Below are 22,847 nucleotides of genomic sequence, written 5' to 3'. Positions count from 1 at the left end.
AGCTATATAAGGTTACACATTCATTCTGCTTCCTTTTCTCATATAAAAGTAATTTATGCACACTTGTGACAGTTTAATTATATAAAGAACCAAAGATGCATCCCTCATCTTCATCCTTAACTGTGATGGCTAATCTTGATTAGCAACATGACACACCTGGGAAGAAGGAACCTCAGTTGAGAAATTACCTCCATCACATTGACCTATGTGCATGTCTAGGGGGTGTTTTCTTGATTGCTAATTGATGATGGAGAGCCCAGCACATCATGAGCAGTGCGCCTCCAGAGCAGTTGGTCCTATGAGGTCTAAAAACAGTAGCAGAACTGCACCTGGGAACAGAACAATACCCCATATTCCTCCCTGGCTTCTGCTTCAGTGCCTGCCTCCAGGTTCCTGGCCTGACTTCTTCCCTCAGTGATGGACTCTAACCTGTAGGCTTAGTACATCCTTTCCTCCCCAAGTTGCTTGTGGTCGTGTTGTTTTATTATAACAATAGGAAAGCAAAGTAGAATGTTTGGAGATATCTGTGCACTGCTTTTGTATTTTTTATATAACTTTGTGGTTTCTATTTTTGTGTCATATAAAACTACAAAAATCTTCTTGTATTATCTCACACTCCAAGAAACTATAGCTGAAAGGTTTGTTTCTGTCTCTGTCTCTCTCTCACACATACATAAAATTGTGACCTCAAAATTGACAATTTACATTAATTTTATACACACAATTTTATTTTTTTATACACACAAAATGTTGTAATAAATGTCTATGTATAAAGCTTGCTCCTTTTAGAGTGTTTCCTTAGTACATTCATAAAACTAAAATTCTTGACCCAAACAGTATGGACAACTTTTTAAGATCGTTCATACATCTTGTCTAGTTAATTTCTACTTTTTATGATTAAAAACATTAAAAATATACAAATCCTAGAATTGGAAAAATTAGAGATTTTATTGAGTGAAAGTAGCTTCTCCTATTGTAATAGTCTCCTATTTAATTAATAAATGTGCCCTATGTAAAGAAAAGAAAACTCTCCATAAAGCTACTTCATAGTGGGGAGGAGTGGCTGAGGAGCTTTGGCTCTCACTCCTCGGTTGTTCTTTACATCCCCACATTCTTCTGTCTTCTCGTCAGCATTGCATCCCCTTCCTGTTCTCAGAGGCCATCCCACCTCTAGGATTTATGGAGGGGAATTCCACTGCAAACTTTCTAGCACAGGGCCCAAATGTTCATCCTGAGGCTTCTGCATCCTTGCCTGGGGCTTTGAAAGTGCAATTTTGCAACAAAAAAGATTAATGGTGCTTTCCTGACCCTCGTGGCCTATGCGTTTCCACATTATCTTCCCATGGGTGCAATCACTGTCTCTTGTTCTGTAGTCACAGAAGTCTGTCCCAGAGCTAATAGACCTGTAGTCACCACCCTCCAGTGTGGTCACCGCCCCTTCCTCTCTCTTCTGTGGCACTGTTGTCTGCAAGCCCCCTTGCTTTCTCACTGGGCACCATCCTAGCTGCTGCCCTTCTGGTCTTTCTTACACATTGCCGTGAAATCCAATTTTCCTACAGCAAAATTTATAGCACCTCACAAATGTCACTCAAACAACTACACCAACTCTTTGTCATCTACATGGAAACAAAGATTTTTCAGTGATTTAATAAAAAAAAAAACAAACTCATGTGCTTTTAAATGAGTAAGCCACAACATGAAACGCTCTGGGATCTGTAGGATGAGATCTTCTAGACATAAGGAATGTTAAATTCCTTAAGGAATTCCCTGAGGGCTCCCTGGAAGAGGTCAGGTAGTTTTCCATGCAAAGAGTCTTGATTCATCCCTACAGTCTCTCAGACTTGTCAAGACATGAGTCAGATTCTAGACCCGAGGAAAAAAAAGAGGGCTCTCGGCTAACACCTAACCCACTTTCTCAAAACTGCATTTGTGTGGTGAGCTATACAGACAGAAAAAAAAGTAATTAAAAATCCTAGGGCTACAACAGATTGCTACAGACTCCCACACTGAACCTCTTAGGCTCCAGGTAAATCTGTCCCTTCTTCTGTCTACCTCCTTTGAAATTTTGTTCTACAAGAAAAGCCAGGCTAGGACACCCAAGACTTGCAGATCAGAGTCAGTGCCCACAGCGGGGTGGGTTCTAGACAGGGTTTCTCTGTGTAGCTTTGGCTGTCCTGGAACTCACTCTGTAGACCAGGCTGGCCTCAAACTCACAGAGTTCTGCCTGCCTCCCAGGTACTGGGATTACAGGCATGTGCCACCACTACCTGGCCTCTTTTAGCTTTTTCAGGGGCCACCACCCAGCTCCCAAATAAACCACTAATGGAGTCTTATTATTACTTAGGAGTGCCCAGCCTTAGCTTGGTTTGTTTCTTGCCAGCTTTTCTAAAATTATCCCGTCTACCTTTTTGGCCTTGGGGTCTGTATACCTTTCCTTTCCTTCTTACTCCATGTCTGGCTGTGCAGCTAGAAGACTGGATAGCTGACCCCTGAAGCCCTCCTCCTTTTCTCTCAGTCCCAGAACTCTCCTTCTCCCAGATTTCTCCTCTTATTTGTCCTCTCAGCCTGCCAGGCCCTCCTATTCCTCTCTCCTGCCTCACTATTGGCCATTAAGCTCTTTATTAGACCATCAGGTGTTTTAGACAGGCACAGTAACAGCTACACAGAGTTAAGCAAATGCAACATAAACTAAAGTAACACACCTTAAAATAATATTCCTCAACAGCCCTCCCTTCTCCTCCCTCAACCTCTGCTGTGTCTGATGAGCAGAGGCCAGGTTCAAGCCACTCTGCTACTGCCTGATCTAAACCCTGTCTTCTGTCCTTGTGTACAGTCTCATACAAGTGGCGTATACAAGCAGCTATTCTAAGAACTGTGAGGGTTGGGGGGCATCATCTCACAATTCAAAACTCCCACAGAAGACACAGGTGGTGGGATTTTCCTGGGAAATTAAAAGAAGGAAACGTCTGAATCTGGCTTCTCAGAGGCCAGACCAGAAATGGGGCTGGGACTAACATTGCCTTTCCAATGGAAAATACAGGTGATAACCAAACCATACAGGATTGTTTTTTTTGTTTTCACTAGTGTGTAGCAGGTGGTGTGTGTGTGTGTGTGTGTGTGTGTGTGTGTGTGTGTGTGTGTGTGTGTGTGTGTGCTGGCATACATACACATGCCTCCCGACATATGTGGAAATCAAAGAGCAACTTTTGGGAGTCAGTAGTCACTTCTGTCCTTCCACTGGGGGTTCTGGGGATCAAACTGAGGCCATCAAACGCGTGTGGCAAATGCTTTTATCCACTGAGCCCAAGCATAGTTGTCAGGGTTTCTTCTCGGTTCATTCCATCATCTATCCAAAAGAAGGAGCCGGGAGCACTGTGCCCCAGGAAGTGGGCACTTAGACTAGCTTCAGGCAGTGGGAGCACTTCAGTGAACATTGCCAGCATGGAACAATTCACATTATTCCCTGCAGCCCATGATTGGGGCTAAAATACTCAAGATGATATGAAAAAGTGTAAGATATTGAGAGCTGGAACTATGAAAACAAGATGTCTTGCTAGCAGTCCATATTCTGCTCAGAGAGCAATAGAGTTTGTGGCTGAAGCTTAAACAAAGATCAAATCAAGGCTAACAGATTGAAATCTTAGGATGCTGTGCGTACATAGTGTGTGGCCTCACGTATAGCATTTCCTCTGAAAGTTTGTTTTTATGATATCTCAGACCTCATTCAGAACCACCTGCACTCAACAAGATGAACATCATATTTATCTCCAGAAATAAAGCCACACACAGAGAGAAAGAGAGAGAGAGAGAGAGAGAGAGAGAGAGAGAGAGAGAGAGAGAGAGACAGAGACAGGGACAGAGACAGGGACAGAGACAGGGACAGAGACAGAGACAGAGACAGAGACAGGGAGAGCAAGGACAGTACAAATGAGGAGTCCCCAAGATGGTATCCAGATGTCCTATCCCAGCCAGCAGTCAAGGCTCTGCTCCCTCTGGCAGCTGTTCTCTTCTGCAACCTTACCCACCACTCCTCCACCCACCCTCTGCTCCGAGTAGACTGCTATTTCCTCTCTTCTCCACCTCATGTGCCCAGCCAGGTCTCTCTGGGTCCTTGTGGCCTAAGTCAGCTCTAACAATAACAACTGACCATACTCTCCCTTCTACATATTAAATGCCTTCCTAGCTCCAAGGTTTGCCTCAAGCTCCATGCCTTTCAAGTGCAGGACATTTTTCCTATAATACTGCAGAAAGAAGTGTCATTGTCACCTTCCATCTCTACTGCTCTCTTGAGTACATACTATCTCTCTCTCTCTCTCTCTCTCTCTCATTTCCTTTTTGCCAATGAATAGTGTATCTGGGGTCTTTCCCTTCCAACCACTTTCACAATTCCTCGAACATCACAGACCCTCCATAAAGGTTTGTTCTCATTTTACTAAGTAAAAATGTCACCCAAAGTTCTTGATGCTCAGCAACAACAGACCTTACTGACCTCCACCCTCCCACCCACCCCAGTTCTTTGCTTATGTTGCTGACACCCATCTTCAGCTGATGCTTTTTGGAGCATTGCCAGAGCTCTGTGTAGCCAGAAATGTCTAAGTCAGTCTGGGAGTGTTTTGTCTCCACTTCCCTCTGATAGATTTGCTTTCTTCAATTTCCGGTGACTCCTCTCACTCTCTGGTAGCACACTTATGATAGCTGTGGATCCTCTAATTGGTTACTTCTCCCAATCCCACCTTTTCTAAAATAACCCTGACAAAGAACTTGGTCCACATAATCACAGTATTTCATTTATCTCAGACACAACTTACTCAGTAGCCAACAGATGGCTCCCATGGTTGTTTCTATTCAACCTTCAGCCATTGCCACTTCCAACACCCCAGACAGTTCTACTGTCTTCATGCCCTAGAACACATGCCCCCAGGATACGTGGGACCACTGTCTCCCATCACAGATGAATGAATCAGATACAGACCACACCTAGGTCTTTGTGATGGGAAAGAGCTTCCAAGTCATGGAGAAAAAAACAAGCTGAAGTTGAGAATTCGAGGAGAAATTCTTGTAGGCAGAGCTCTCAACCAAAGATGATTCAACTGTTTTAGTCTGCTTAGAGCTTAACAGGGATTAGTAAGTTTCCTGTATCCTGTTTGATGACCCAATAGTCAGCATCCACACTGAAACATGCAGGAAAAAGAGTTGTCAATGGGTCATCCAGAGCTCAAGGCTTTTTGATGGTCTTGCATAGTGGGTTCTGACATAGGAAGTTAACTTTTGCCTTGGGCGGTTAAACTCCCTAAGCTCTGCTGGCTTCTGTGGTTAAAGTATAGGTTTCACAGCATAGAGCCTGGTCCCTAGTGGACATTAGAGCTCTCAGGGAGACACTGCCAATTGCTACAGAACCTGAGTGTTTGAGATGTATGTGTAATGTAGGTATAATTGGCCAACTTGTCTCTCTTCCTCTGTCTGCTGACTTTCTCCCCACGTCTTCCAATTTCTACTCTGTCCTTTCTTCTGATTCTGATTTTCCCACTGTCTCTGGCAGCTCAAAAGAATTTGTATTGATAACAAAAAGGGCTTGTATCTGAAGGAACCAAAGTACTTCAGATAACTCCCAGGTGCAATGCTGTGAAAGTGGTGAGGAGGGGACAACGATAAACCAAGCCTCATGTCACAACAGGGCTATATTTGGCGCATGGTTTCCATATTGAAATAATGGCTTCTGGAAATAGTTATTTTACATGGGTGGGAGAGGAAGTGAGACCACAATGATAGCCTCTGAAAGGTAGAGAATGATTCATAGATAAATAATGCTTGAAAATCTAATGGAACGGAGGAAACCTGCAATAACTTCTGATTAGTGGCTTAGCATAGCTATGAATTATTCATTCTGAAACATTCACTGTGGAGGCTCTGGCTAGAAGTTTGTCAAAGGAAGGAAGAAAAGAAAGAAGAGTAGGATGGAGACTGATAAGGCAATCCAGGGAAAGAATTCATTAAACTGTGACATTACCACAAGGAGGGTAAGGAAGAGGAAGGTGTTCCCTCGATCAAAAGCAGAAAATTGTACACAGTCAAGAATTCCTGCGACTCAAGAAATCTCCCTAGAGGGAAAAAAAAACTGAATTTTCCCAAGAATCATCCGCCTCATAGTCCCACATGATGTGCTCAGTCATTTACGTACTCAGCAATATTCTAGAAATGGTACGGTATACAGGCAAGTTTAAGGCAAGTCAGGAAACTGAACAACCTCTGTGTGACAGGTGAAGAACAGGCACGAAGGAGATGGTGTGTTTTATCTTATGGAGCTCCAGGACAGGAAGGTCTCAGAACCAGGACTGTTACATAGTAAGCCTTCCCTGCACAGCCTCTGTGAGCCAGCCTCTGTGCAAAGTCCTAAAGATGCAGGCACGAAAGAAACAATCACTGAGCTCTATTCGAGAATGATCTCAGAGCCATGAAGCTGCCATATTGCTAGGTTCACTGGTGATATCTGACCTGCCCAAAGGGTGAGTTGAGAAGAGTCACGGAGAACAGATGTTGCTTCCGGCAGACCTCCTTGAGATATGCGGAAACTCCTGGTAAAATACAGTGTAGCATGCTTCTCTTTTTGCCTCCAGTCCTGGCTCAGTGTATGAATCTTCACTGTTTCTGGAGTAGCTGTTACAGTTACCTATTCCTGTAAAACTGTATTACACATTTCTGCTCTAGATCCTGGTTTTGGCAGATCTAAGTATTGTTTTCTTATAAATCATTTCAAATTACCGTTGAAAGAAAGCAACTGCTAAAAGATGATGAGATTGTAATATTAGAAAACCCACCCAGGAACCTAACATTCCCATGAGCACTGGGATGGGCAAGTCCAGGATTAACCAAGATACAAGTGTTTCAACGTGAGTCACACCCGGATGGCCACTACTTCCAACATCACATGGCAACAGAGCTGCAGTTACTGACTACTTACGTCAATGGGTGCAGAACATTCTCTGTGGGACAGAACCCTCCAAAACAGAAGGCCCCTGCTCCTCCTCAATCACTCCAGCTTCTTTAAGAGAACTCAAGCAACACGCCTCAGAACTTTCTAGAACATCGAATGTCAGGCCACTTGTAGATGTCCCTTGATGGAAAGAGGGGAAGGAAAACCATATTTTATTACAAAGCTTTATTTCATTCACATTTTGTCCCTTCTTAGCATCTCCAACCACAATATACAAGAAAGCTTTCAAGCATCCAAGACTCCCTGATGGGACCAGACACATCCCAGAGAACCTCAAAGGAGTTTCATTTAATTTGTAAATTAAAACAGAGCATTTTAAATTTATTATATATTCCTTGATGACAATCCTATTAACATAAATATTAATTGCTGTGAAAAAATAAATTTTTCCCAGAAAATTTTGTGAGAACGATATCATTTTACTACATGTTTTGAGATCACAAACATCTGGCTTTACCAAAAACATCTGGATTATCATATCTGCTTCTGGATTCAATCTGCTGCAGTGTCACGTGTCAGTTGGCCTCTGGAAAGCTCCTCCATGTACTCATGAGAGAATGAGAGGGAGAAAGCAAAAGACACTTGGCGCTGTCATGAAAATAACCGTCACGTGGATCAGCCAATGAGCCCCAAGGACTGGAAGAAATCCCATACTGCAGCACACGTGACAAAAAAAAAACCCCACATGTACCTCAGATTATCATCCCCTGCCTTAGATACAACTGGTTATCTGTTCTGAATAGTTGTCTAGGGATACTCTACATACATATAAATTTCATATAGGTACACATACTTGTATGCTTGCTATGAATGTATAGATTTAAGTTTATAAGCTCGAGTGGCAGCAAACTGCGTTTTACTTGGTTCCTCTGTTTACAAGTTGGGGCAAGTTCTAAATCAGCCTCATTTGTAGTTGCCTCTCTTGTGTCCCACTGAATAAATATGACCACACACATACACACACGTCACACCTACACATGCACATGTCTGTGTGTGTCTATATATGAACACTGTGTGGTGTCTACAGTTTGGGTGGGTTGAGGAATGACTACATAAACATGTTTCCTGATAGGCACAGAGTGGATACACCAAGCAAGAACAGGTGTCATGGAGCTGAAGATAGTTTTCCTCCATCTTGTGATTTCCTAACAAAGCACAAAGCTGAAACCTTCCAACTCTGAGAAACAGCTAAACTTTGCCTTAGATCCCTGTCATTCCACAGCAGGGCTTATTACCAGGAAAGCATGTCTCAGGATCAGGGGCCCAGTGAACAGGGCTGTTTAGTAACAGCAGCCTCTCTTGAGACATCCTCTCCCATCGGCATCATGTTGACTTGAGGAGAAAGCAAGGTCCTACATCTGAAAGCTCTTCTTCCCTTGCAGTACTGAGATGGCAAATGGGTCCTCTTAGCTCACAACTTCCCTGATACAGAAGCTAAGGAAGAACCCAACTCCACAGTCAACTGGGTATACATTGAATCCCTTAGAGGGTAACTCTGCCCATATCAGCAGTGGCAGATATGGAAATACAGTACCATTCTGTCCTAGTTCTATTGCTGCAATGAAACACCATAACAAAAAGCAAGTTGGGGAGGAAAGGGTTTATTGGCTTATACTTCCAGATCATCACTGGAGGAAGTCAGAACAGGAACTCAAGCAGGGCTGGAACCTGGAGGCAGGAGATGATTTAAATACCATGGAGGGAGCTGCTTACTGGTTTTCTTCCCATGACTTACTCAGTCTGCGTTCTTATAGAACCCAGGACCACCAGCCCAGGGATAGTACCACCCAACAACAGCTGGGCCTTCCCCCATTGATCACTAACTGAGAAGATGCCTTACAGCTGGATCTCATGGAGGCATTTCCTCAGCTGAGGCTCCTTTCTCTCTGATGACTCTAGCTTGTGTCAAGTTGACACACAAACCAGGCAGTACAGACTCCACAAAGTAGTCCTGTGACCTCTATATATGTAGTGTGCCAAAAAAAGCATGGCATGTGAACACACACACACACACACACACACACACACACACACACACACACACACACAACTCACACACAATAATAATAATAACAAATAATTGAAAACCCATTACAAAACTAGCAACAGGAGAGCAGAGGGAAGAAGTCTGAGAAGCCTGAGTTCTTTGCCTGCCTGAGATCAGAAACACATCTTTTTTTTTTTTTTTAAAGTAGGAAAACCAAAGGAAGGTTTTGTTCGTAAAGAAAGACTGAACATAAAGACTGGTTTCCTATAGAGAGAAAAAGATATATATTGCCTGTAGAGAGGCAGAAAGGTAAGCCTGGCATTCACTGAGTGTGGTGCTGTCTGGTCGTGCATTAATCAACCCTCTAAGGCAAGGACAGACATTGATGTGGGTGAGAAGACCTGAGGAGGAAAAAACAGACGACAGTCTTGGGGTTCACTTGCCCTGGGGAAGCAGGGGGAGAATACCCATGTGTTCTCTGACACAACCCAACTTCCTTATTTTTGCAGATGAACCCCAAACCCAGAAGGTTAATTTATCCAATATCTCAGAACATCTGAGAGAGCAAGTAACAGGGAATCAGAATGGTCTTTGCATCTAGGCTACTGTGAGAGAAGCCTGAGAACAGCCTCAGACTCCTTTGTCTCTGCTGTAACAGGCAGCAGTGTTGGGCCTGGCCGTATAATCAGCCCTGGCTCTCAAACCACATCTTATTCATCACCGTGTCACTGTCCCCACCACCTCCCCTTTCTGTATCCACTACCAGTTATTAAAGAGCAGGAAAATCACAGATCACTCCCTTCTTCTGCACATAAGCATGATTTCAGACATCTGGACTTGAAAGGACCTTAATAATTCATCTAATATTAAAAGAAAAAAAAACCTACAGAAACTGGGATTGGGAGGCTGAGAGGAGCCCAATGACTTGCCCCAGACGGTCAGTTAGAAGATTCCAGACCCAAATCCCAGGCTGTTGTTTCCTTTACACTACAAACTCCAAGTGGAAGAGGCTGCCTTAGGGTTTCTATTGCTCTGAAGAGACACCATGACCACAGCAGCTTTCATGAAGGAAAACATTTCATTTGGGTGGCTTGCAGTTTTAGAGGTTTAGTCCATGATCATCATGGTGAGGCATGGGGGTATGCCAGCAGCCATGGTGCCAGAGACAGAGCTGAGAGTGACTCCTACATCTTGATTTGCAGGCAACAGGAAGTGGTCTGTCTCACTGGGTGTAGCATGACCAAAGGAGACCTCAAAGCCTGACCCCACAGTGACACATGTCTTCCTACAAAACAAAGCCACACCTACTCTAACAAGTCACACCTCCTAATAGTGCCACTGCATTTGGGGGCCATTTTCTTTCAAAACTCCACGGAGCCTTATATCTTAGACGTAACTCTCCAGTGCCTAATTTCTCCAAGCATACAATGTGCATTCCTTTTCTCTTGAGGGGTTTCTTCCCAAAAGAGCTCAAGGTTCATTACCCTTGTGAAGTGCTACAATCTACCCTCTCTATAACACTCTCTGGGGGAAGGGTACAGGTACACTTGTAAGGGTTTCTTCATGTGTGCATGGAAAGGTCAGAGATCAGAATCAGTTGTCTTACTTAATCATTCCCCACCCTATTTTTGAGCTAAGAGTCATTGACTCGAATAGAGTTGAAAACCCTGATATTAACCCACACACCTACGAACACCTGATTTTTGACAAACAATCCAAATTTATGCGCTGGAACAAAGAGAACATCTTCAACAAATGGTGCTGGCATAACTGGATGCAGACATGTAGAAGACTGCAGATAGATCCAAACCTATCGCCATGCACAAAAATTAAGTCAAAATGGATCAAAGACCTCAACATAAATCCAGCCACACTGAACTTATTAGAAAACAAAGTGGGAAATACCCTTATACCCTTAAATTAATTGGTACAGGAGACTGCTTCCTGAACATTACACCAGTAGCAAAGACACTGAGATCAACAATTGATAAATGGGACCTCCTGAAACTGAGAAGCTTCTGTAAGGCAAAGGACACAGTCAACAAGACAAAACAGCAGCCCACAGACTGGGAAAAGATATTCACCAACCCCACATCTGACAGAGGGCTGATCTCCAAAATATACAAAGAATTCAAGAAGCTAGTCTCCAAAACACCAAACAATCAAATTAAAAAGTGGAGTACAGAACTAAATAGACAATTCTCAATAGAGGAATCTAAAATGGCTGAAAGACACATAAGAAAGTGTTCAACATCCTTAGCCATCAGGGAAATGCAAATCAAAACAACTCTGAGATACCATCTTACTCCTGTCAGAATGGCTAAAATCAAAAACACCAATGACAGTTTATGCTGGAGAGGATGTGGAGAAAGGGGAACACTTCTCCACTGCTGGTGGGAGTGCAAACTTGTACAGCCACTTTGGAAATCAGTATGGCGACTCCTCAAGAAAATGGCAATCAGTCTACCACAATATCCAGCAATTCCACTCTTAGGCATATACCCAAAAGAAGCACATTCATACAACAAGGACATCTGTTCAACGATGTTCATAGCAGCACTATTTGTAATAGCCAGAAACTGAAAGCAGCCTAGATGTCCCTCAACTGAAGAATGGATAGAGAAAATATGATACATTTACACAATGGAAAAAAACAATGGAATCTTGAAATTTGTAGGAAAATGGATGGAACTAGAAGAAACCATTTTGAGCGAGGTAACCCACGCACAAAAAGACAAACATGGTATGTACTCACTAATATGTGGATTTTAGACATAGAGTAAAGGATTACCAGCCTACAATCCACACTGCCAGAGAAGCTAGTAAACAAGGAGGACCCTAAGAGAGACATACATGGTCCCCTGGAGAAGGGGAAAGGGTCAAGATCCCCTGAGCAAATTGGGAGCATGGGAAGAGGGGGGAGGGAGCTACGAGAATGAGAAGGGGAGAAAAGGAAGAATGCAGAGGACATGAGGGAGCAGAAAGGTTGAATCAGGGGAAGAACAGAAGATTACAAGAATGGAGATACCATAATAGAGGGAGACATTTTAGGGTTACAGAGAATCAGGCACTAGGGAAATGTCTGGAGATCTACAAAGATGACACCAGCTAACAATCTAAGCAACAGAGGAGAGGCTGCCTTAAATGCCCTCCCCTGGATAATGAGATTGATGACTGACTTATATGCCACCCGATAGCCCTCATCCAGCAACTGGTGGAAGTAGAAGCAGACACCTACAACTAATCACTGAACTAAACTGGAATCCAGATGCAGAGAAGGATGAGCGAAGAGCACAGGGGTCCAGACCAGGCTGGTGAAACCCACAGAAACAGCTGACCTGAACATTGGGAGCTCTTGCTCCCCAGACTGATAGCTGGGATACCAGCATGGGACTGATCCAGACCCCAGGAACATGTGTTTCAGTGAGGAAATCTCGGAAATCTACGGGACCTTCTGTAGTAGTTCGGTACTTATCCCCAGCATAGGTGTGGACTTTGGGAGTCCATTCCATGTAGAGGAATACTCCCTGAGCCAAGACACACGGGAGTGGGCCAAGGCCCTATCCCAAAGGTCACGATAGACTCTGATGACACCCTATGGAAGGCCTCATCATCCAGGGGGAGCAGAAAGGATATGTGATAGGTAGGGTTTTAGTTGGGGCAGGGGAGTGGTAGGGGGGGAGAGGAGGGAGAAGGGAACTGGGATTGTCATGTAAAACAATCTTGTTTCAAATTCAAATAAAAAAATCTGCAAAAAAAAAAGAGTCATTGACTCTGGAAGTCACTGGTTTGGCTAGACTGGCTGACCAGCAAGCTCCAAGGAATCTATCTCTGCCTCCCCAGTGCTGAGATCATAGGTATCTACCACCATGACTGTATTTTTACGTGGGTGTTAGGGATCCAAACTCAGGCCTTCATGATTGCTCATTAGTACTTTACCATCTAAGCCATCTCCCAAGCCCCGTGGTAACTTTTGTTACCATATGGGAAGAAAGAAACCTACCTAACTCTCTATGGTAGTTTCTAAATTCCCTCAGCCACGGGACTCTCGCCTTTACCCCGCTGCTTCGTTATTTACTAATGCGTTTCAAGTTCCCAAAGGTTGCGCTTTGGAAAACATACTCTAAGTCTCCTTCATAAGAATTCCTTTTTACATCCCAAGCAAAACATTCCCATGGAGTGGTCCTCTTGGTGGGGAAGCCAGGAGACACAAAGGAAGTAAAGAGAAACAATAGTCGTCATCTGTTCCACAGCCATGTGCACTGCCAGCAGCAAAGGGTGAGACGGCCACACACACTGTCATCTGGAACTCTGGTCCTACGCTAAAGACGCTCAGCTCCAGCCACAGGTTCTCATACACTCAACATCAGCTCATGTCAGTTTCCTTCTACTTCTGTTCTGCGTTAGTGGAGACACAGTCGTGCCAGGTCCTTCCACGTCTTCTGGAGCCTCTCACCGTCCTGATGTAAAACGTCTGGACCTCTAAAAGATGCTTTCTAATGAAAGTCCCCATCTGACTTCTTCTCCCCTCCAGTCCCCCTTACAAGATGTCGTCCTGTTAACCTTCCTAAGACAACATCACATTTGCTTTCAGAGAAATAAAACGTTCAAAATTCTTCAACAACCGAGGCCCCTCGCTGATGTCCTAAGTCATAACTGTGGAACACAGCACAATCCGTGCTCCCCCAGCAAGTTCCCCATCACCCTGGGCTTGTCTTCCACTGCCGCCCTCGTCACCCATGCAGTGTGACTGTTGAGCTCTGTGTTTCTGCCTCTCAGATTTCTTCTGGTTTTTACCTTCCAGCCTCTACCACCAGTGCCGAGCTGGAACAAGCGCCCCACCCACTCCTACTCTCCCGGATTCTGAGTCCTACACATCTTGCTCTTTGACTGACTCTTGCATTTCCTGACTCCTAGTAAGTGTGGGAAGGGAAAACATCAGGCATTGTTAAGTGTACTTAGAAAGTACTCAGAAATCTCTCTTGATGGATAAAGCAATCCATATTCATCTCACCATTGTAAGCTAAGCAGACAAGTTTAAGCCTACAAAACTTCAAGTCAAAAACTAAGAAAATGAACCTCTTTCGAGGACTCACGGGCATTTAGAATAGATCTTTCTAGTTAAATTGACCTTGGATTTTGAAAATAGTGAGAAAACATAGCCTACCTCATCTTTATGGACCCAGAAAATGCCACTAATTTTCATAAAGACAGAGCTGAGCTTTCTGCTACTTTCTGACCAGCGTCTCACTGTGCTCCAGGAGGGAGGGTCTAGACAGGGTGTGTCAAGTAACATGTCTCCAAACAGTCCAAGAGGTTGATCTAAACAAAATTCATCCCAAGAAGACTGTCTTGACAACTGCCCTTTCCTTCTTTCATTTTTATTTTGTTTTTCCAGACAGGGTTTCTCTTTGTAATAGTCCTGGCTGTCTTGGAACTCACTTTGTAGACCAGGCTGGCCTCAAACTCACAGAGATCCAACTGTCATTCATTCTTTTAATTGTATCACTACCATTTTGCAATCAATATGTCAAGACATAAGGATAGATTTTAAACAAACAAATAACAACAAACATTCCTGGTACTTGACTCATCTGCAGTCAAATGCAGTTTTACTCAAAGTGTGTGCCCAACCAACAACAGATCCACCTGAGGAAAGCTGCTAAAACAAATACAGGTCCCCTGGACACTGTGTGGAAATTTCTTATCCATTGTTTGGAACAAAACAATGAGATATAGAGTTTTTAAAAAGCATTATAGGTGATTCTAAAGCACGTATTGAAATTTGAAAGCCAGATGAAAGACTGGCCCAGGTTTTTTTGGTTTGGTTTGGTTTTTGTTTTTTGTTTTTTGTTTTTAAGCAAAGCCTATTAGGGGTTAACCTTAAAGCAGTTGTGCTTGGGAATGGGAAGGTGGCTTGTCCAATAAAGTGTTTGCCACACAAGCAGACCTGAGTTCAATATCCATGTAACAGGTCAGGTCCACCGGTGTACACTTGTAATCCCAGGGCTGGGCTGAAGATCAGTGTGGTCCTGGGGCTTACTGACCAGCCGCCTCATCTTCTGGGTGAGCTCCAGGTCAGTGAGAGATACTTTCTCCAAAAACCAGGCTAAAAATAAATTAAGCCAGGCAGTGGTAGAGCACTCCTTTAATCCCAACATTCAGGAGGCAGAGGCAGGTGGATCTCTGTGAGTTTGAGGCCAGCTTGGTCTACAAAGTACGTTCCAGGATAGCCAGAGCTGTTACACAGAGAAACCCTGGCTAAAAAACAAAACAAAAACTTTAAAGGTAGATGGCTCTTGAAGAATGACACCTAAATGTTAACCTCTGCCATCCACATGCATGCACACAGGAGTAGGCATTCACACACACAGTCATTATGCTTACTCTCAATAAAAGGCTCACAATGGCCCAGCGGTGGTGGCACATGCCTTTAATCCCAGCACTCGGGAGGCAGAGGCAGGAAGATCTCTGTGAGTTTGAGGTCAGCCTGGTCTACAGCCAGAAAGAAACACTGTCTCCAAAAACAAAAAAACAAAAAAACAAAAAAAAGGTTCAATGTATAATGGAGACATACAGAGAATGAACTGTTGGTAAATCTTGCATAATGCAATGATAAAAGTGCAGGTTCAAATTCTAAACCAGTCACCTCCATGCCATGCAACTAACATTTTCTTAGGGTCCTATGTCCCACGGCAAAACAGGGAAAGTCCCCACCTCACCATGCTGTAAGGTTTCAGTAGACTCTCTGTGAAATGCTGAACTTAACCTCAGAGCACAATAGCACCCATCACTTACTATTAGTGAAACTGGAAAGCAGATAATTAAAAAAAAAGGTATTCTGAGGAGTACCATGCCTGCCCTAGTTTGCTCTTTCTTCTGTTGCTGTGATAAAGCATTGGCCAAAGCAACTTGATGAAGAAAGGTTTGGCTTAGCTTATGGTCCGTCACTGAGGCACCAAACTCAAGGCAGGAACTGATGCTGAGGCCATGGAGGGGGGCTGTTTTCTAGTTTGTTGTCTGCTCATCCTGCTTTCTTATACAACACAGGACCACCCGCCCGGCAGTGGCACCACGCACAGTGGCCTGCTCCCTCCCACATCAATCATTCATCAAGAAGGTGCTGCACGGATGTTCTTACAAGACACTGAGATGCAAACACTTTTTCAGTTGAGGTTCCTGTATCCCAGATGACTAACTTGTGCTAACTTGATAAAGGCTCGCCACCACAGAGCCCAACTGTGGTTTTATTGTCATGTGTTTTTGTCAGTGCATTCTTGAAGTCCACAAAACACCTAGAATCTTTAAAATTAATGTTATGTCTTCCGTTCTCTAATTTGACATTTAGTACAAGAGATAGCTAAGTGCCATCATGCATTCAGTCTTAGTGTCTACCTTTTCATTTGTGCTTATAATTGTACAAATACCAAACAAAAGCCAGGTCAAAACAAGAACCAATCTGAAAATAGAAGAATCGGTGGGAGAATTGAGTCATTGCTTGGCACGAGGCAATTTAATCTATTCAGCCACAGAAGCCCTGCTGCAAGCAGATGCGTGATTTGGACTCTGACATCTTACATACCAGCAAGTACTGGCTTATAAGCAGAGAGCTGAGGTATAAACACACAAAGCAGAATGATTTCATGCCTGGTTCTATTAACAATTGGTTAGATGCCCATTTAGTAGTAGTTTCGATATCACCACAATGTTACTTTATCTTCATTGTCAACTTGTCTAGATTTGGAATCTCCTAGGAGTCAAACCATTCAGGGAATTTCCAGGAAGGGTTAACTGAGGAGGAAAATCTCACCCTGAACATGGGCATCACAAATCCCATAGACTGTGGTCCCAGACTGAATAAAGAGAAAGGGATGGACAGAGCAAGCAGAGTACCAGCGTTCATCTCTCTGTTTCCTGACTATGTACCCAGTGTGGCCAGCTCCCTCACACTCCTGCCCCCACAGCTAGAGCCACACTCCCCACCATGCATGCCTACCCTGCCCCGCCCCATGATGGACTGTATCCCTAAAGGGTGAGCCAAAGTGGCCCTTCCCTCTTTAAGATGCTTTTCTTGGGTCTTTGACCAAAGACCCAAGAAATGAGAAATGAGACCTGTAATTAATACAGCAATTTAATAAATGGTCATATGATACCCTTTAAAACTCATATTTAATGATTAACTAATACTGCATTTTGGTTGAGATTCAAGTTTTCTGAATTTATAAACCCCTGAGGCTAAGACAATTTGTTCAATGTGCCTGTACACTAGCAAGCCTTCTCTCTGCCTAAGTATTGATATATTTAAATAATAAACATGAGTTATAAGGAAAGAGACACTGTTCAACTCCATCTGCTAATGAATTTGAATAGAACCACATCATCTCTCCTATTATAACCATGCTCCTAGATGAAACTACCAGTTGTTTTGTTTGATTTCACTAATAAATTTAGTTTAGCTTTATGGTTGCCTTTGAGCTACAAGCACAAGAATTGCCTATAGTACCTAGTTTCATATTTACACACTTCAAAAATATTTTGAAATTTTTATTGTATCTGTATGAGTGCTTCCCTGAATGTGTGTATGTGCACCGTGTGAGTCCCTGGTGCCCACGGAGGCCAGACTAGAGCACTGGAAGCCCCGGAACCAGAGATACATATGCTTATGGGCTGCCATATGGATGCTAGTAATTGAACTTGTGTCCATTGAGCCATCTAACCAGCCCCAGATTTATACATCTATTAATAGCATATTAATAACATCATCTGAGAAGCTGAAATTTTTCCTTATAAAATAGATTCGTGCAGTATTTATGTAATAATGGCAAGTTGGACAGTCCTAAAGAAATGTTTCCTGAGAATTGAGTCTACCCCTCTGTCACCTGTGAAAAGGCTGTATCTCTCTTCCTTTAAGTTTTATATTCATGAATACAGCAGTATCTTTCTTCAATTTTTACAATTTATAAGAAACAGAATTTGAACCCAGAACTCCCAACAGAACACTTAATGCCTAGTCCATTTCCACGTGACCTGACTGCTGGTTACCCTGATCTGATGGCATAACCAATTAACAGAAATCAAGTTCTTTTATGTGTTCAAAAACAGCGTGTGAGGCTTCAATGCTCCCCTCTAAGAATTTTCCCAGCAACAAATCAGAACTGTTGTAGACATATAAAAATCTCTTCGTCTGTTTTAAGAAGCCAATAAAAACTCACTTATGGGTTATATTAGGAAGTAATTTATAGAGAACACCTATGATATGCATGGTCCTTCCCCAACTGGATAATCCTGACAAAAATTTTTAAAAATTCCTTGGAATTCCAAGAAATGAGATGTGAGTCACATGGATAATCTGAAACTGGAGTTTGAATCTTGAGAAGAGAATTATTTAGCTTAAGTACAGGAAGAAAGGACACTATTTGCAGAGTATAGGGCTGGGGTGACCACGAGAGTATAGCCCACAGCTTTACTGTGTGAGTGTCGGTTCCAGACAGTGATTAACAGAGCCAAACTGGAAGTTATAGAAAATTTTATAATGCTCTTTATAGATACGGACATTACATTTTTACATTTATCTATTGTGTGTACGTGTGTGTCTATGTATGTGCACATATGTGGACCATAGCTCATGTGTGGTGGTCAGAAGCAACTTGCAAGAGTCAGTTCTTTCCTTTCACTATGGAGGGTCCATAGGGAGCCAAACTCTAGTGGTCTGGCTTGGCGACCAGTGCCTTTAACTGCTGAGCTATCTCACCAGTCAATAAAAGAACATTTTAAGTACAAAGAAGTGAAAAATGGTTGCACAAGGTCTCACTGTTATAAGTTTGCAACGTTAACATCAGAAAGGTACCCTACTAAGCCTTGGCCTACTGCACTTTCAACCAAAAGATGATTTTAAGTGAGATTATCTGTTGTTGTAGCTGAAATAACTTAAATAGTTGCTGTTTAAGTAATAGTTGTCATGTGACAAGATTTAATTCATCAAATATCCCCTGGAGTGCTCAAATGCCTGCCATGAGCCTTTATCAATAATATTCAAGTTTCTGCTTCAGATAGCTTTAGTAAATAAAATAATCATATTCAAGTTTAAAATACAGTCAGAACAATGGTGCTACCTATCAGAAACACATAATCATTTTGAAGCAAAAGCAACCTATGGCTATTATTACATTACAACTCTTTCCTTCAGATAAGAAAGAGGTCAACAGGACAGAATCATAGTGACAGGACCTATAGGCTTGGGGAAGACATTTATTCTCTTTTCATTTTTTATTTTTTAAGATTTATTTATTATCTATACAGTGTTCTGTCTGCATGTATGCCTGAAGACCAGAAGAGGGCACCAGATCTCATTATAGGTGGCTATGAGCCACCATGTGAATGCTGGGAATTGAACTCAGGACCTCTGGAAGAGCAGTCAGTGATCCTAACCTCTGAGCCATCTCTCCAGGCCCTGACGTTTATTCTTTATTGCATGTTTTTGGAGCTGTTCTGGTTACAGAGAAACAGAGCAAATATTGGAGATTCTTGCCATACACTCCCTGCTCTCATATGAGTTTGACCTCCTCTGCTATTAATGTTGTTCCCCCTCACTGTACAGGCACTATAGTCAACAAATCTACAGGGGCACACCATTGATGCCCAATGTCATAGTTTGCCCTAGAGTACACTTATGTTACTGGTGATCTATGGGTTTTGACAAATGGATAATGACATGTATCCATGTATCACACAGAATAGTTTCAACACCCCCAAATCCTACCTATTCATCCCTCCCCAGTTCCTGGTAGTGTCTAATACTTTTACTGTCATCATGGTTTGATCTTTCCCAGAATATAATGCAGTCAGAATCATACAGAATGTATCCTGTGAAGACTGGCTTCTTCCACTTAGTCAAATGCATTTGAGTTCACCTCATGTTTTCCCATGGCTTCATAGCTTATTTATTGCTTAATATTGTTTAATAACTATTTTATTTATTAATAATCAATTATTAATGCATGTATACAGATTCATGTGTGTCAGACAGTGTCTGTGCACATATGTGTGCTTGTATGTGAAGGCCAGAGATCAACCTTGAGTAGCATTCCTTGGATGTCATGTCTTGTTTTTTGAGAGAAGATCTCTCCCTTCATACCTGGGACTCATCAATTCAGTTAGGCTAGCTGGCCCGTGTGCCCCAGGGATCAGCCTGTCTCCATCTTTCCAGTGCTGGGATTACAAGCATACACCACCACCCCTAGCTTGTATAAATTATTTCAATAATAAAGTATTTGTTAGCCGGGCGTTGGTGGCGCACGCCTTTAATCCCAGCAGATCGGGAGGCAGAGACAGGTGGATCTCTGTGAGTTCGAGGCCAGCCTAGTCTACAGAGTGAGTGCCAGGATAGGCTCCAAAGCTACACAGAGAAACCCTGTCTCGAAAAACAAAAGTATTTGTTAAAAGGTTATTAAAACCATAATTAATCTGGCACTACTGTCTTTAGCCCTGGGCAGTGCTCTATGATCCAGATGTCAACTCTTCTACTGGAAGACATCTTGGTTACTTGCAGATTAGGACAATCACAAATAGAGCTGCTATAAAAATTCACATGCACACTTTGTGTGGCTACAACCTTTCAGTTCATGTAATCAAATACTAGAGCATGCACATGCTACAGCCTCTAGTGAAAGTGCATTTAGCTTCACACGAAACTGCATGTGTGCATTGCAGTAACCTAATTTGCAGTTTCTCAGTGGTCTGTGCAGTTGAACATCTTCCCACCTACCCTCTGCCTTGCTTGAAGTGTACTTCAAACATTTCGTCATTTTTAACCAACTGTCTGTTTTCTTTATTGTTGGGTTCTTTGTGTTTCTTCGATAATGTCTTTTGCAAATGTTTGCCCCTATTGTGTGGCTGATATCCTCATTTATCTTGACATTGTCTTAAGCAGGAAGGAAGTTATTATTTTTTGGTTCGTTTTGGTTTTTCGAGACAGGGTTTCTCTGTGGCAGAAGTTATTGATTTTAATGATGTCTAGCTAATCAATTATCTCCTTCATGAAGTTTCAACTGTAGAGTTGGATCTGAGGTACATTTTGCATTAATTTTTGTGAAGGATGTCAGGTATTGTCTAGATTCACTATGTCCACTAAGAGAAAAGGCTTCCTAGTTTTTGCTGCATTGCCCTTACTTCGTTGTCCTCTTTGAATGAATTTACATGGGTCTATTAGGGCTTCTCCAGTCTGTTCATGTGACCATTTGTCTGTTCTTTTCGAGTGCTGCCCTGCCTGGATTATAGAAGCTTTCTAGAGAATCCCAAAGTCAAGTGTTGCCAGCCTTCCAACTATTTTCCTCCATCAATATTGAGTTAGCCATTCTGGCTATTTTGAATCTCCATATAAAGCTTTTTATAATTAGACAGGGTATCGCCATATAGCTTAAATTAACCTTGAACAGGATCCTCTTACTTCAGCCTCCCTAGTGCCAGGGTCCAGGTTTGCACACCACACTCATCACTCCACAAAAACTTTGCCATCAGTTTATCAGTATCCAAAGAATAACTTGCTAGGGCTTGGGTTGGGATTTGAATTTTTTTTAACTTGGAAAGGCAATTTTTTCTGAAAAAAAAAAAAAGGGTACACCATGACCCAACCAAGGCTAGCAAGCAGCAATTTGGATTTTTTTAAATTTCCTTTCATGCCATTTTTACATCATCATCACCATCTTAATTTTAAAGCAACATAATCCACACATTCTAAAATTAGAAAAGCATCTAAGCCAGGTGTGGTGATGCACATCTGGTAGGTCTAGCACTGGGGAAGATGAGGCAGAAGTGTGTCCCTGAGTTCAAGTTCAGCCTAGCTACATGGTTGAGTTCCAGGCCAGCCCTGGGCTGCAAAGTGAAAGTGTGACTCAACAAAAAGCAAACAAAAAGAGCTTCACCTGGTCACCTAGCAATATTTAACACTTTTTTGGAGAATTTGACTTCCACCCTCTCTTCTTCAGATTGGTTGCTTCCTCTGTTAGGGTCTTGTAGTGTTGACCTCTAAGTCTTACAAGCCTCTGTAGCAAGGCATTTAGGTGCAGCCCCCATAAGGACTGCCACTGTGTGAGTTTCTTTTACAAACCCAAATATTAGTTCATTTTACTCCCAGTGAGCAAGGTGAGTGGCATGTATTAGTGTGATGGTGCTTCAGATCTTCCAAAATAACACACACACACACACACACACACACACACACACACACAAAACCTCTCTCTCTCTCTCTCTCTCTCTCTCTCTCTCTCTCTCTCTCTCTCTCTCTCATCTCCCACCTTGCCATGAGGTGTTGGAGATTGCTTTCAACCTTTGATTAGATGTGGAATGATAAGCATGATTGTGATGAGAAGGAAGACAGTGAGAACACAATGGGACAATGATGATAAGGAGCACAGTCCCAGTCAAGGAGATGGGCCTATTGGTATTGGTAGGGGTTTGCTTGCCTATGCTGGTGCCATCTCCTCTATCCCAGATTAGGAACTGACTTGTATTGCCTCTGTTGAGATTTTCTTGTTGCTGCTGTGTGTTCTGTGTCTCCTAAGTCGTAAAGACAAAGACTATGTTTGACTTCTAGATCCTTCATTTTCATCTGTTGATGTATTCATCAGGTATTAAGCGATGGCTCAGTCCTAGTTCTGTTGGGCGTGTACCAAGTTTATAGCAGCTGTTTAAATAAACAAGACTTTAAACTATGGACATGTAATATTATACATTATTTGAAAAGAAGAGATGTGATTACTTTGTTTATGCCTCCATAATAACTAACAGAGAACATGAAATGTTTAATAAGCACATATTGTATAGTTGATCAAATAAAAATACCAATACCAAATGCTGATAGCAGAGCAACTG

At 42.6% G+C, this 22,847-nt stretch overlaps 1 protein-coding gene across 5 annotated transcripts in view; it reads right to left on the bottom strand.

The window, feature by feature from the left end:
• Ddr2 (discoidin domain receptor tyrosine kinase 2) overlaps nt 1–22,847 on the bottom strand; it is a 126,507-nt gene that overhangs the window by 97,435 nt on the left and 6,225 nt on the right. For all 5 annotated transcript variants that reach the window (XM_027417072.2, XM_027417076.1, XM_027417071.1 and 2 more), the window contains exon 2: nt 6,959–7,111. The gene's annotated coding sequence lies outside the window, so the exon portion shown is untranslated. The remainder of the gene's footprint in view (nt 1–6,958; nt 7,112–22,847) is intronic.

This window comes from Cricetulus griseus, chromosome 5 (genome assembly GCF_003668045.3).
Source record: "Cricetulus griseus strain 17A/GY chromosome 5, alternate assembly CriGri-PICRH-1.0, whole genome shotgun sequence".
NCBI lineage: Eukaryota > Metazoa > Chordata > Mammalia > Rodentia > Cricetidae > Cricetulus > Cricetulus griseus.
Note: the sequence above shows the minus strand (reverse complement) of the source record. Positions and strands in the feature narration are given on the sequence as shown.